At 41.4% G+C, this 13584-nt stretch overlaps 1 long non-coding RNA gene across 2 annotated transcripts; it reads left to right on the top strand.

Annotated features, from left to right (window-relative positions):
• The first annotated feature begins 1125 nt into the window (after nucleotides 1-1125).
• LOC143901583 (uncharacterized) lies at nucleotides 1126-6356 on the top strand. Of its 2 annotated transcripts, none has more exons than XR_013258132.1 (3): nucleotides 1126-5116; nucleotides 5332-5494; nucleotides 5574-6356. It is a non-coding gene; the product is annotated as an uncharacterized LOC143901583 (long non-coding RNA). The 2 variants fall into 2 exon arrangements; XR_013258131.1 differs by having other exon boundaries at nucleotides 1126-5147.
• The last annotated feature ends 7228 nt before the right edge of the window (nucleotides 6357-13584 follow it).

Genomic DNA, 13584 nt, shown 5'->3' with positions numbered 1-13584 from the left:
CCCCCCGACAAAAACACTTCTTGAGGTCGAAATTGATTGTTCACACGCCGCTCGTCGCTCTTGGAACGTTCGAAAACTACTGATCGCTCTGTAGTACGGCAAAGTCGTTGAATCCCCGTCTGGTGGCGCGAGCGAGCGAGCAACGACGACTACGGTAATCGATCGTCGGTCCATGGTGATCAAATGGTCTCACAGATCACTGACTATTTAAACAAACATAATCTTTTGAATCCTAGACAGTCTGCGTATCGTTCAGGTTACAACACGCAATCTGCACTTTTACGCGTCTGTGATGACATAAAAAGGGAATTGATGACAGGCTTATCACAATTATGATTCTCATCGACTTCAGTAAAGCCTTTGATACTGTTCCACATCTTCGTTTACTTATGAAGTTAAAAGAATTAGTATTCTCTGACGAGGTCCTTGTGTGGATATTCTCTTATCTCACTGGCAGTTCTCAAGTTGTAATTAATGATGAAGGTAATCTCTCAAACTGGCTGTTCACATCGTCCGGCGTCCCTCAAGGTTCTGTACTTGGTCCTCTTCTGTTTGCACTGTATATTAACGATATAGGTGGTTTTCTGTCGTTTGTGTATCATATGCTCTTTGCTGATAATATACAAATATATCTCCAATGTTCTCGTGCTGACATTCTCCATGGTTTTGAAATGAATTTTAGAGATGCGAATGCTATTTTTGACTATGCAAATTTGAATAGTCTTACAGGCGCAAGGTTTTTTTTTAAATGTTTATTAGAAAACATACTTCATTGACGTTCATAAAAATGTCTCTGTCATCACAAAGGTTTGAAGCGAATCGCCACGCGTATCAAATCATGTTCTTAAAGATTGGAGAGAACAGCAGGTGATGTACAATAGATTGAATTTTAATGCAATTTTCTCGAGAATTAATTAAAATGCCTGTAAAATATCTGCGTTCGTACGGTGTGCTAGATGCCGTGAAACTTACTGTTTCCCTTGCTTTTACGATGAATATCATCCTGGTTTGTGCAATATTGACGTGTAAAACGACTGTATACAATATATTTTAAACTATATATTTCATATCATATAATTTATTTTTAAAAATTAAACAATATTTTTATTAATATCATTTTTGCGCTGTATTTTCTCGTAATTTTCAAAAATATAAAACCATTTTATTTCCTACCTGACGTTTTTCATTTTTGTACCAATATTCAAAATAAGAAGGTGTAAATTTTTTATTGAAAACGAAATTGAAAACGATTAAATATTAATTAACATGGATTTGATAAATTTTACATTAAAATTAAAATTCTGTGTACATAGCACGCCGGAATTCTTCAAAGTCGATTTTCTCGAGTTTTTCTGAAAAACGCGCCTTAATATTTTGGGAAATTGATGTCCGAATGATAACTCTCAAGTACAGTAAGTACGAAAAAAAAAAACAAAAATCCGTTAGCCTGAAGGTCCCCTTGTTAGACTTAATCCTGCGAAATCAAAGGTATTAATTTTTGGTAGTCATTCCTATGTCAATAATATTGACTTCCATTGCTTACCACTAATTATTGTAAACCAAACACCTTTACCCTTTGTTAATAAAGCCAGGTATTTGGGTGTAATTTTTACGTCTAACTTGTCTTGGAGGAAACACATTTTACACATCTCTCAAAAAGTTCATTATTCTTTGCATAAACTTAAGTTTAATCAAAATTCTCTTTCTACGAGGTTAAGGATAAGGCTGGTATTAGCTCTAATTATGCCACAAATCGATTACTGCTGCTTAGTCTATCATGGTTTAAGTGGTGAGTTAAATACTTTATTACAGAGACTTGTCAATTGTTGCATCTGCTTTATCTTTGATCTTAAGAGAGATGAACATATTACTCCGTATAGATGCCAATTAAGATGGCTATCAGAAAATAGAAGATTATATTTTCTTGGTTGTCAAATGTTTCGCATACTTCACATGTGCTCTCCTTCTTACTTGCGGGAAAATTTCACGTTGCCTGATCTGCTGTTGAGGAGATCTGACTGCCTGCCTTTTGCGCCTCATACATTTTATATTTCCTCTCATAGAACAACCACCTACTAAAACTTTTTTCATTTTTCTTCTATTTATTTCTGGCACTCCTGTTAATATCACCTCTACTTCCTCATTCCTTACCTTTAAGAATCTTCTCAAAGCATTTTTGCTTGCTCGAGAAACAGGGTAACATTCTTACTTATGTCTTCTGTTTTCTTCTGTACTTCTTGTTTATTGTTGTTGTTTCTTGACTAGATAATTATACTGTATATATAACTAGTTAAGTTGCGTTAGTTGTTAGTTACATTGTATATACTACTAGTTAAGTTGCGTTAATTCTTAGTTGTACTATAGGTTATTGGACACTTCAGTATCCAGCTCTTCGCTACTTCATCCTTGCCTGTCTCATATGCGAGGGAGAGCACGCATATATTTTCTTTTGTACTGCAGCACTGTATCTTATTTTTGCCCTTTAGCCTTGCTTCGGCATAATAAATCATATCATATCATCTCTCTCTCTCTCGCTCTCGCTCTCGCTCTCGCTCTCGCTCTCGCTCTCGCTCTCGCTCTCGCTCTCGCTCTCGCTCTCGCTCTCGCTCCCGCTCTCTCGCTCTCTCGCTCTCGCTCTCGCTCTCTCTCTCTAAGAAGAAATGAAAATGGAGGATGATAAGTTTATCATTGTATCTATCAGTTGATAGATACAATCAAGAAGCAGAATAGAATTGGCGAAGAATCCTGTATGCACCTAGTAAAAAAAATATTAAGAAGAAAAAATAAGGATACTGAGCAAAGATCCGTAATAATTGAAGTAGATGAAAGCACTCATAATTCACTAATAAACAAAGGAAAAATAAATTTAGGATGGCGAAAGTGTCCTATATTTAATTATATTAGTGTTAGAAGATGTTTTAAATGCTGGGGTTATTACCATATTGCCAAGAATTGCACGAGACAGGAAACATGCTATAAATGTGCAAGAAATCATAAGGCGAATGAATGTACGACGGCGAAGAAAAGATGTGTAAACTGTACCTATAAGAATCAGACGTACAACTTGAAGATAAATGTTGAACACGAGGCGCTGGATTCGGAATGTCCGACATTTAAGAAAGTATTGGAGGAAGAGAAAAAAAGAGCCGGCTGGGAAGATGCAAAATAGCAACTACAGGGAGAAGCGGAATTACTCTGGTATACAAATGCGCAAAGCTTCTTGGCGCATAAGGATGAAATTCAACATCAGATTATGAAGAGGGTGAATCCTGCGATTCTAGCGTTATCGGAGACTAGATTGACTGTAGAAATTGAGGATAGTGAGGTCAATGTACCGGGGTATAGTATAGTTAGATGTGATGCTGAAAATAGAAACACAGGAGGAGTACTGTTATATATATATATATATATATATATATATATATATATATGTTAGAGATGATATTAAATTTAAAATAGTTGATAAGAAAAAGATAGTGTCAAATTGTTGGTGCGTGGTGATAGAAATAAGAGAGAATTTATATAAAGGTATGATAGCAGTAGTGTATCATTCGCCGAGTGCGTCAAATGGCGATTTTGTGAGATTTTTGGAAGATACGGTTGAAGATCTAATAATAAAGTATGACTGTATAGTGATAGGGGACTTTAATATAGATATAATGGTAGATTCATTTTACACAAAGAAATTATTAACGGTAATGCAAAACCTAGGGATGAGGCAATACGTTGATTGTCCAACGAGAGTTACAAAAGATAGTCGTACAATGATAGATTTAATTTTTTCGAATAAAGAAATAAAGGTACAAGTGAATGAGAAACCGAAAATAACGGACCATGCATGGCTAAAAGTAGAATCTAATATGAATAAAAAGAGAAATAAATATAAAGAATTCAGAGGCAGGGACTATAGTAAATTTAATGTAGATGAATTTCTTAGAATAATGGAAGAAAGAACTGAGCAAGGTCAAGGGCTAGATATAAGTATAAGGGCGGAGAGATTTGTTAATAGTATAGTAAGTGTAATGGATATTGTAGCACCTAAGAAAAAGTTTAAGATTCCGAAAATATGGGAAGGGAAAATGTGGTATTCAGATGAAATTAGAATGGCAACAGATAGAAGGGATGAGGCTCACAGTAGAGCAATAAGCTCAGGCAAAGAACAGGACTGGGGATTTTTCAAGAATGAAAGAAATGCAGTAGTTAAACTTATTAGGGCAAAAAAGAAAGAATATTATGAGAATATGATAGATAATAATAGGAGTGATTCTACAAAAATGTGGAAAACTGAAAGAATTAATTAAAGGTGAGCAAAGGGGTTCAGAGAACATCGATAATGTAGATTTCGAAATATTAGAAGACATAGAAGAATGCAATATAGCTGATAATTTAATATATATTATGTAAAAAGTATTAGCAACATTGTGCAATCTATTAGTAATAAGGGGATAGAAGGCACAGGTAGAAGACCTATTTATGTAATCGAGAATAAGGGAATTATGGAAAATTTTGAGCCAATTAGTGCAAGTGATCTGGAACAAATTGTTAGGGAACTACCACGAAAGAACGGAACAGAGGAAGGAATAAATAATGATATACTGAAAATAATGCAACCTGTGATAAAAGATGAGTTTGTAGGGGTAATAAATGATTCGCTTAGGACAGGTAAATTTCCAGAAGGATGTGTTACGTCCGGACGATCGTTCGGACGTCGGGGTGGGTTAATCAGTGAGGAAGAGTGAATTGAAACCTTCGCGATATTGTGTGAGTGCCTCACATGAACGAGGAGAGACGGTAAGTCTACTATATATATATATACATTTCTTCTTTAATTTTTGACTGGGTTGGTACGGACTTCTCTAAGTATCAGGCGGATTTTTTGCGTTAACGTCTCGATTTTCGTTATCTTAGGTAACTGTGGGTCTTGGACCATGGCACTTGATTGCTCCCGATTTGCAACGACCGGTGATTCTACGCGAGGATCAGTTTTTACTGTCGGTGGCGGAACGGTGTTTAGCACGCGCGGATCCAAATCGCCGCCGGAATAATAGGCTCGTTGTAGCCTTTTCAGTTGATGAGCACGTCCCGATCGTCTGGATCACACCATTGATGAAAAAATGTACCTACCTTGGTAACTTGCTGACCTCCGAGTACGTTATATAAGTATATAGTGACTGGTTCAACTTCCTTTCTCCATCAATCGCATGCAAGCGTGTGTGTGTGCGTGTGTTCTTGCGAGTACGCGTGTGTGTAAGGACCCTTACGGTAACGTGCAGGCAGTCGTAATTAATATATATATATATTTTCGCTGATTTAGATTAATATATGTTATAGGAACAAAGAAGGAACAGAGGAATTTAGAGAACGCCCTGAGAGAGGCGCGCATCTGTTTAAGGAGCTGTCACGAACGCCCTGAGAGAGGCGCGCATTGACGGAAGGATCGGTTGAGAACGCCCTGAGGGAGGCGCGCATCAACGGGTATCCGGTAGAAATCAGTGTAAGATAAAAGAAGGATAAATCTTTATGTCTGGTAGAATGAGTATTTATTAATGCTGATGGCGTTTCGTTTATTACAGAGTATCCGGCAGCACGACGCGTGAGAAGGCACCACGATCTGTACACTCTCGCGGCTATGTCCCTCGAGCTCGCAAGGCTCTCGCGGCTAAGTCCCTTCGGACGATAACGGTCTCGCGACTAAGTCCCTTCTCGACTCGCGGTGCTCTCGAACTCGAAATGCAACTGAGAGAATCTGAGGGAATCTGCCTGGCCCGTCTCGCAGGGCCCGTATTTATACTACCCGGTCGGTGGCGTTCGGGGGAAAGGGGATATTGTAATCACGCGACTACGAGAATATATCACGTGAAACTCTCTGTACACCGTGTTATTGATCGCGAGCGTCGCGCGTCGGTCCAGACTACGAATCGATTGATCGATGACGAATTTATCTAATTATGCGAATATTATTTCCACGTTCCTTTATATTGTTGCGGTTATATTTTACACTGTTGCTTTAAATAATCTGTAATAAATTTTAAGAACAATACTGATAATACTTAACACTATTATTAACAGGCGATTTACTTAAACCTACGAATTATAATAATATCAATACTGTCATGAGTCGTAAATTATATATACATTTATTCATGTGTAACATTGAACGGTGACAATATTAATATTATTATTCGTGCATCTACTAATTCCTATTTCTACGCAAAATACAGTATCTATACGTGCAACCTACTCTAAGCGTAATTTTACAGCAATATCAGTGTTGCAAGCAATATGTATGTCGTGTCGTTTACATGCGGCCTTGAGATTTTTCGCGGTTTGTTACACCCCCCTCGTTAAGTGGAGGAACAGCGGTTTTTAACGCTGTGACTGCGAGTTGATCGAGCCAGGGTCTTGCGTCAGGGAGAGACACTTATTGATACGTTGCTCTAGGTGTTGAAGTGTCTTAGTAACGTTGGCCAATTCGACGGGGATGTTGGTAGGTGTGTCTTGCCCGCTGGCTACAGGCCTTCGGTAAAATGACTCGCCTCGATCGCTGGTAGGTACTTGTATAGCACGTGTTACGGTTGCCTCGTTTCTAAATGTTGTGTACCAAGATTGGCCAGGAATCACCCTCACTCTTGTTCTCTCCTTCGTACGTAGCCTAAGGGTTAAGATTAAACCCATTAGTAACAGTCCGATTATCGATAAGCGGACAGTAATTTTAATTTCTGGCTGTGTAGAGGTTTGCTGTGAACGGTCTCCCGGTTCGATCCTGGCTTCCTCTTTAGTTGTGTGTCCAGCGGTGGTTATTTGCGGTGGCCCGGTAGGTCTAGGGCGGCCCCAGGGAAGCGTCCATGGGCTGACCACCTCAGGCGGCGTTGTTACGTTTTCTGGCTTCGGTGTAAGGGTGTACCATTGGCTCTTGATCTGATACATTGCAGTCTGGAGTGGGTCGCAACCAATTTCAGTCCCCTTTGTAGTAATGATGCGAGTTCTGGGTAATAAGTAGGCAGGCTTCCCATTTACTAAGATCGGAAGTTCCTTGAAGCAGTCTCCAGTGGGACGCTGTTGCACGGGTACAGGGGTGCATCTAAACACCAGAGCAGCTTCTCCTCGTACATAAGCCGAGTAACCCGGGCTGTCCATAATAGAATATGCGAACATGTGTGGGTCCTGGTAGGCCAATAACATGCTGGTACGCAAGCAATTTTAATTGTTCCTTGAGGCATCTATCGCGAGCAATTTTAACATATTGATTTACAACATTGATACTAGAATCATTGACAACAACAATGTAACGAGGAAGTGTAGGTACAATAAAAGAACGCAACTTATTCTGGTTTTGTGAACCTTTTAAATGTCCTGCATCGATCTCCTTTATGACAATCCGAGGGTGTTCGGTTTGAAATACAGTAATATTACACGCGTCGTGGCGTGTGCGGACGAAGAGTAATATCTTGGACTTATTATATGTCACTGAATAAGCAATTTGATTGTTGGCTAATTGTATTCTTTGGGCGTTACCTCTATATATAACAGTCTGCGGCAAGGCAGTGCACCCGTCGTGAAATGACGGAGACCAGAAATTTTGATAACCGTCTTCGTCTTCACACTCGAGATCGGTGTAGGTACATTCAGTTCCCACGGGTAACCTTAACTTATTATTTTCTAAATTTAATTTAACCATATGTCGCTTAATTACTATGTGAACATACGTTTTAATAGTGGCGTTACCGCGCAGATTAACCTGTAGCGGAACAGCGGTTTTAATTAATTTATTATTTCCAAACTCTGGAATCAAATAAGTATTCGTGACATCTAGGAGTATATTATCGAAAGTAGTGTTTCTCATGTGAAACCTCCCCCGAGAGTGCATCTGTATGCACATAGGTAAATTGGTAGGTGCGAAATGTCGCCGATTCTCGGAGGAAATTCCAGCATTGAAGCCCTCTTCCTGATCGTAACTTATTACTATTTCTATTTCGATTCGGCAGCTCAACACGTCCACCGTAGCGAGTCTGGACTTCTGTGCCAATTCTATTTGCACACTGTGAGAGGTAGGACTCTCGTCAGGTAATTGGCATTCGTCCGTATCAACAAGAGAGACGGTGGTGCTATTAGCGCTGGGTGTATCACAGTCATAGCCCATTAATGCGTTCCCGATACGCACCAGTAGAGTAATTAAGTAGATACCGTAAATCATCTGCAACAAAAAGTTCATCCTGGCTCGCTATGGTAGGCTCTTTTGAGTTGATTACAATGGATTATTTTCGAGGAATTTCCTATCTTAATTTTGACGTTTCCATGATCAAGCACTTCTAAAACGCGATAAGGTCCGTTATATTGCGGGCTAAGTTTATCTAATTTTCTATTGTTAATCAACATTACGAGATCGTTTTCATGAAATGTTTCTGGGTGAGCGCGGAGGTCGTAGTACTCCTTGGATCGCTGCTTTGCCCTAATTAGATTACTCCTGGCTGACTCCTGTAGATCTTGAATTTCTTTAAACAGATTTGTAAGGTGGGAGTAATATGTGGAGAGGTCATCTTCTCGATTGAATTTGGACGGAATCCGAGCGACTTGACCAAATACTAACTCATGAGGAGTGTAGCCAGTTCCTTCGTGAACAGATGTGTTATATGAGAAACTTGCGCGGTCTATGAGATCGTCCCATTGCTCTTCTTTTCTTTACTAAGGAAACATTTCAAATATTCAACGAGTACGAGATGTGATCTTTCCAGTGATCCATTGGTTTGCGGATGATATGCTGTGGTGCGAAAATGCCTAATGCGAAATTTGATTGCGATATTTTTCATGATTAATCCAGTAAAGACGGTACCTTGGTCAGTTAATATAGCCCTAGGACATCCAAATCGACATATAAAAAAGTGTATGAAGGCGTTTGCTACTGTTTCGGCTCTGACATCCTGCAACGGGGCGTATACCGAGTATTTCGTGAGAAGATCCTGCATTGTCAGCACATACGCATTGCCTTGAGCAGATCTTCGAAATGGTCCAAGAAGATCGAGAGCAACTTTGTCGAACGCACGTCCGGGCGTATCAGTAATTATCATTGGCTGTCGGGTTTTTCTCCTCGTGAGTTTCTGGGTTCGACATACGTGACATTTTCTAATAAAGTTTTGGATATCAGTTTTCATGTTTTTCCAGATGAAGCGTTGGCGTTGTTTAATCCGACGGTATGTTTTTGTGACTCCTTTGTGTCCGCCACTCGCAGATTCGTGATGTTCCTGGATGATCGGTATTCGATAGTTTGCAGGAAGAATAAATGTCCGTCCATGGCATATGGTGATATTAATGGCTCGTTCTGCCATGGCAAGCTGCAAAGAAAGGCGAACGGAACCCCATGGGAGCGAATCTAAAAGTTCGGTTTTCCGTAAACTTACGGTAGGTAGGTCCAATTCCGCAACTACACCCAATAGAGAGGCAAAGCATTCATTTAATATATTCTTATCTAGACGTACGCTAGGTCTTTCCTTCGTTGGTAATACAATAATATGTCGTTCAGGGAATGTTGACGGATAGACTCTGGCTCTTCCGAGCATGAGATCGTTAAGCGGCGGCATTTTTCCAGCATTTTCTAACTCAAAAGCACCATCATCAAACGGACGTTTATTTACGGAAACCATAATAACAATGTTATCGTCCCGGTCGAGTAACATGTCGCTTTCTCTCATATGACACCGTATTCCATGTGCAATTACAACTTGTGATTCTTCCAATGAATTTTCGTTCCAATTGGAAACGCGTTCTTCATCCGTAGCAGTATTCTCGTCGTGATCTCCTTGAGGCTCCTCTTCCTCTTCTTCCTCATCATCTTCTCGTGGTCCATCAGGTGGTTCGGCAATAGCGATCGTGCTCTTCGGTCGCAGGTTATATCTACTCGTAGATGCAGGTTCGACTGTATTGGATGGAATCAGGGGTGTTGGTAGGGATAGTTGCGTCGGAGTCGATGGGGTGGATACTGTCTCTTCAGAATCATTCGAAATAGCATATTGCTTTCGCGGTCGATCATCATCAAAGTCAGTGTCACTTTCGTTCCCCAAGGAGGCATGAGCTTTTCCTGATTCGATGCGTTGTTTTTTGAAAATGGGAAGAAGGGATGCGAAGGAAATATCTGCAGGAGGGTTTCGGGATAATGCATCCGCGTTTTTATTATTGATACCTGCTTTATACACGATTTTATAGTCGTATTCTTCGAGTTTTAAACGCCATCGCATAAGGCGAGATGTAGGGTCTTTGACTCGGTGCAGCCACACCAACGGTTGATGATCGGTAATGAGCGTAAACTTGTGCCCGTATAAATAAGGCCTAAAATGATGAATGCAGTATGTAATTGCGAGTAGTTCTTTCTCAATGGTCGAATAGTTCTTTTCGGCCGCATTTAATACTCGTGAAGCGTAAGCAACAGGAAGGTCTTGGCCTATTATACCCTGACTTAATACTCCGCCTACGGCGTGGTTAGAGGCGTCGGTGGTGAGCAAAAATTCACGCTCAAAATCCGGGTATTGTAAAATTGGTTTCTTGCACAGCAAATCTCGGAGAGTCTCGAATGCTTGTTGTGTTACTTCGTTCCACACGAAGGTAGAATCCTTTTTGAGAAGGTTAGATAACGGACTAGCAATTTTCGAAAATTCGGGTATGAAGCGGCGATAATATCCCGCTAAACCGAGAAACTGGCGAACATTTTTCAAGTTTCGCGGTTTGGGAAAGTTTTTAACGGCTGCTATCTTTTGTGGGTCGGGCCTTACTCCATCTTTGCCCACCACATGTCCAAGATAATTTACTTCATGACGCAGAAATTCGCACTTATCGGGCTGTATGCTCAAATTTGCAGCTCTAAATCGAGCCAAGACTTTTTCCAATCTTTCATTATGTTCGCGTAATGTTTTACCGACCACTATTACGTCGTCGATAAACCCGAATACTCCTTCTAATCCCCGCAGAGCGTTATTCATCATGCGTTGAAAAGTGGCAGGCCCATTCTTGAGTCCAAAAGCCATGCGAGAATGCTCGAAATGTCCGTCTGGCGTTGAGAAGGCGGTTTTGTGGGCGTCGGCCGGATCCATGGGAATTTGTTGAAAACCGCTGGCAAGATCTATCACCGTAAAATACACCGCGCCACCGCATTGATCAATTATGTCAATTATGTTAGGCATTGGATGAGCATCGCCTTCCGTTTTTTCGTTTAAATCGCGGTAATCGTTGACCATACGCCATCTTTTCCTACCCATTGAATCAGGTTTCTTCGGTACTATCCATAACGGCGAGCTATACGGTGAAGTAGAAGGCCTCACTATTCCCTTCTCGATCAAATCGTCGATTTGGCGTCTTATCTCCTCTCGATGCATCGGGGGAAACCGATACTGTTTAGTGGATACGGGTATGTCATCCTTGGTAATTATTTTGTGCGTGGTCAGATTCGTTTCTCCTAGATATTCGTGTGGCAAATGGAATCGATCGCTATACTCGCTGATTATTCTAATAATGCTGTCCCTTTCGTCAGATTTAAGGTGATCGAGTCGCAGAAGTCTTAATACATGAGATAATCTATCAGAGTTTTTATTAATATCGAAAAGTTGCACAGGAGTGAGTTCGCATTTATCCGTTCGCTTATGTATAAAATTTTCGAGAAGCCTTTCCGCCGAGGGAGGCTGTGTGTGAAGCGCGCGGGGAGGATTCCACTTCGGATCCACCGGAGTATTTATAGATCCCTCATGGGAGTGAGTCGTATTCGACTGAGTAGATTCAGCGGATTTAATGCAGGAATGTCGACCTTGGTCGACGACGCACCTTGACGCGTCATAGGGGAGGCACTGCTCATGCCCTTGGAAAAGCGAATTGGTAAGTAACTCTGATTTATCATGTGACTCGACTTTAGAATTTGGCGGCCTGTCATCGCTGACTGTTTTCTGAATTATTTCAGTGAGTGTCACTGTAGGAACTTCGATTTCTACCTCGTGGTCTAACGTATTGGCGATGCGAACGTAGGCCTTATTGTTAATACAAGTTACTTCGGCGTCTCCGCAGTGGACTCCTTCGCATGCGCGTAGGCGAGGAAGATAGCCGGTTTTTATTTCCGGGTTGGAAACGCGAATCATAAATCCCATGCTCGTATAGGGAGGTACCACAATTGTTCCCCTTTCTTTGAAGGGGAAAGTAGAATTTCGCCATGTGACTTGGTTGTTTGCATAATCGATGCAAGCGTTATGTTCGGTGAAGAATGGGGATCCTAATATTCCCTGCGTAACGATAGGAAAATCATCCGACACTACGTGGAAAATCACGGGTACGTCCGCAATGTAAGCCATGATTGTACCAAGCGTGTTAACCACGTTTTTTGTAATTCCCGAGAGTTGGATAATTTCCCTTGCGTTGATAACAATGCCGTCTCTAATAGAACCTTCTCTTATTATATTGGGTTGCGCCCCGGAATCTAACATGAAGGCGGTTGGTCCGCGAAAGGAAGAGGATTGAAGTTCGACTGAGGGTACGTTTCCGTTATCGCCTCTGAGGACGTAGACGGATCTGGGTTCGTCTCCAGAGTATAAACGGGACGCGCATTCCCGAGGCCTCGAGCTGTCCCGTTCGTTGAGACCTCCGGATTGTTTCCCGGGTACCGTGCGACAGTATTATCCTGGCCCATTCGATTATTATTATTATTAGTATTGACATTATGGTTGAAATTGTTTTCGCGATACTGCCTTTTCCGGCACTCGTTTATCAAGTGGCCAAAGTTTTTACAGTAGCTACAAATCTTTCGACCCGTATTCTCAGATCCGTTACTTGCAGAGGCGGTAGTGGAACCTGGGGTGGTAGCGGGTTCGCGTTGAAGGGTACGAATTTGCGGCGCGGATGCTGAATTTTCCCGACCGCTTTGGGTATTACGGTATCGAGCCTCTTCTCTCTCGAGTCTTCTACCGATCTCGACGGTCTTTGCGCACGCTTCCGAGAGGTTACGATATCCTTCCGCTCGAAGCTCGAGGCGATAATCGCGCGGAAGCCCTTCATAAAAGGCTTCAAGAGCGAAGGAATCTATAGTAGCCACTTCCGATTCGAGCAATGGACGATTTAAACTCGTTTGATCACCCTCTACAATGGCTGTTCGGAGATCCTTAATGCGTCCGATATAATCCAGTATGTGTTCAGTAGGTCTTTTAAATGCCATACTGAGTTGACCACGATAATAATTAGAACTTCTTCCCGGCCCGAAAGCTCTCTTTAAAGCGTCGATAAATTTGTCGACAGTGGCGTGCATTTCATCTTTGACTGCCAAATAGGCATGATGAGTCAATTTATTGCGTAACATTCGGACGAACAGAGCTTCATCAATCAGCGGTACGGACTCTTTCGCTCTTTTACAAGCTCGCGCAAATTGCCAAACGGGAATGTTATGGCCGTCATATTTCGGTACTAACTCGAGTGCCTCTCGGAGATAAGCTTTCAGAAACATAGAAGGTAATGAGGAGTTGTTAATTCCGGGTTGTGGGCTCGCGGATAGGCTTCCAGCAGGAAACTGGAAGCTCAATGATGGCGGAAAATTTCCCGATGCCGGTTCTACTATAGGAGTAGAGG

The sequence above is a fragment of the Temnothorax americanus genome, unplaced genomic scaffold (assembly GCF_048541705.1).
Source record: "Temnothorax americanus isolate GAGA-0224 unplaced genomic scaffold, ASM4854170v1 Scaffold35, whole genome shotgun sequence".
Lineage (NCBI taxonomy): Eukaryota > Metazoa > Arthropoda > Insecta > Hymenoptera > Formicidae > Temnothorax > Temnothorax americanus.
The sequence above is the reverse complement of the archived record's forward strand: the minus strand, read 5'-3'. Positions and strand labels throughout refer to the sequence as shown.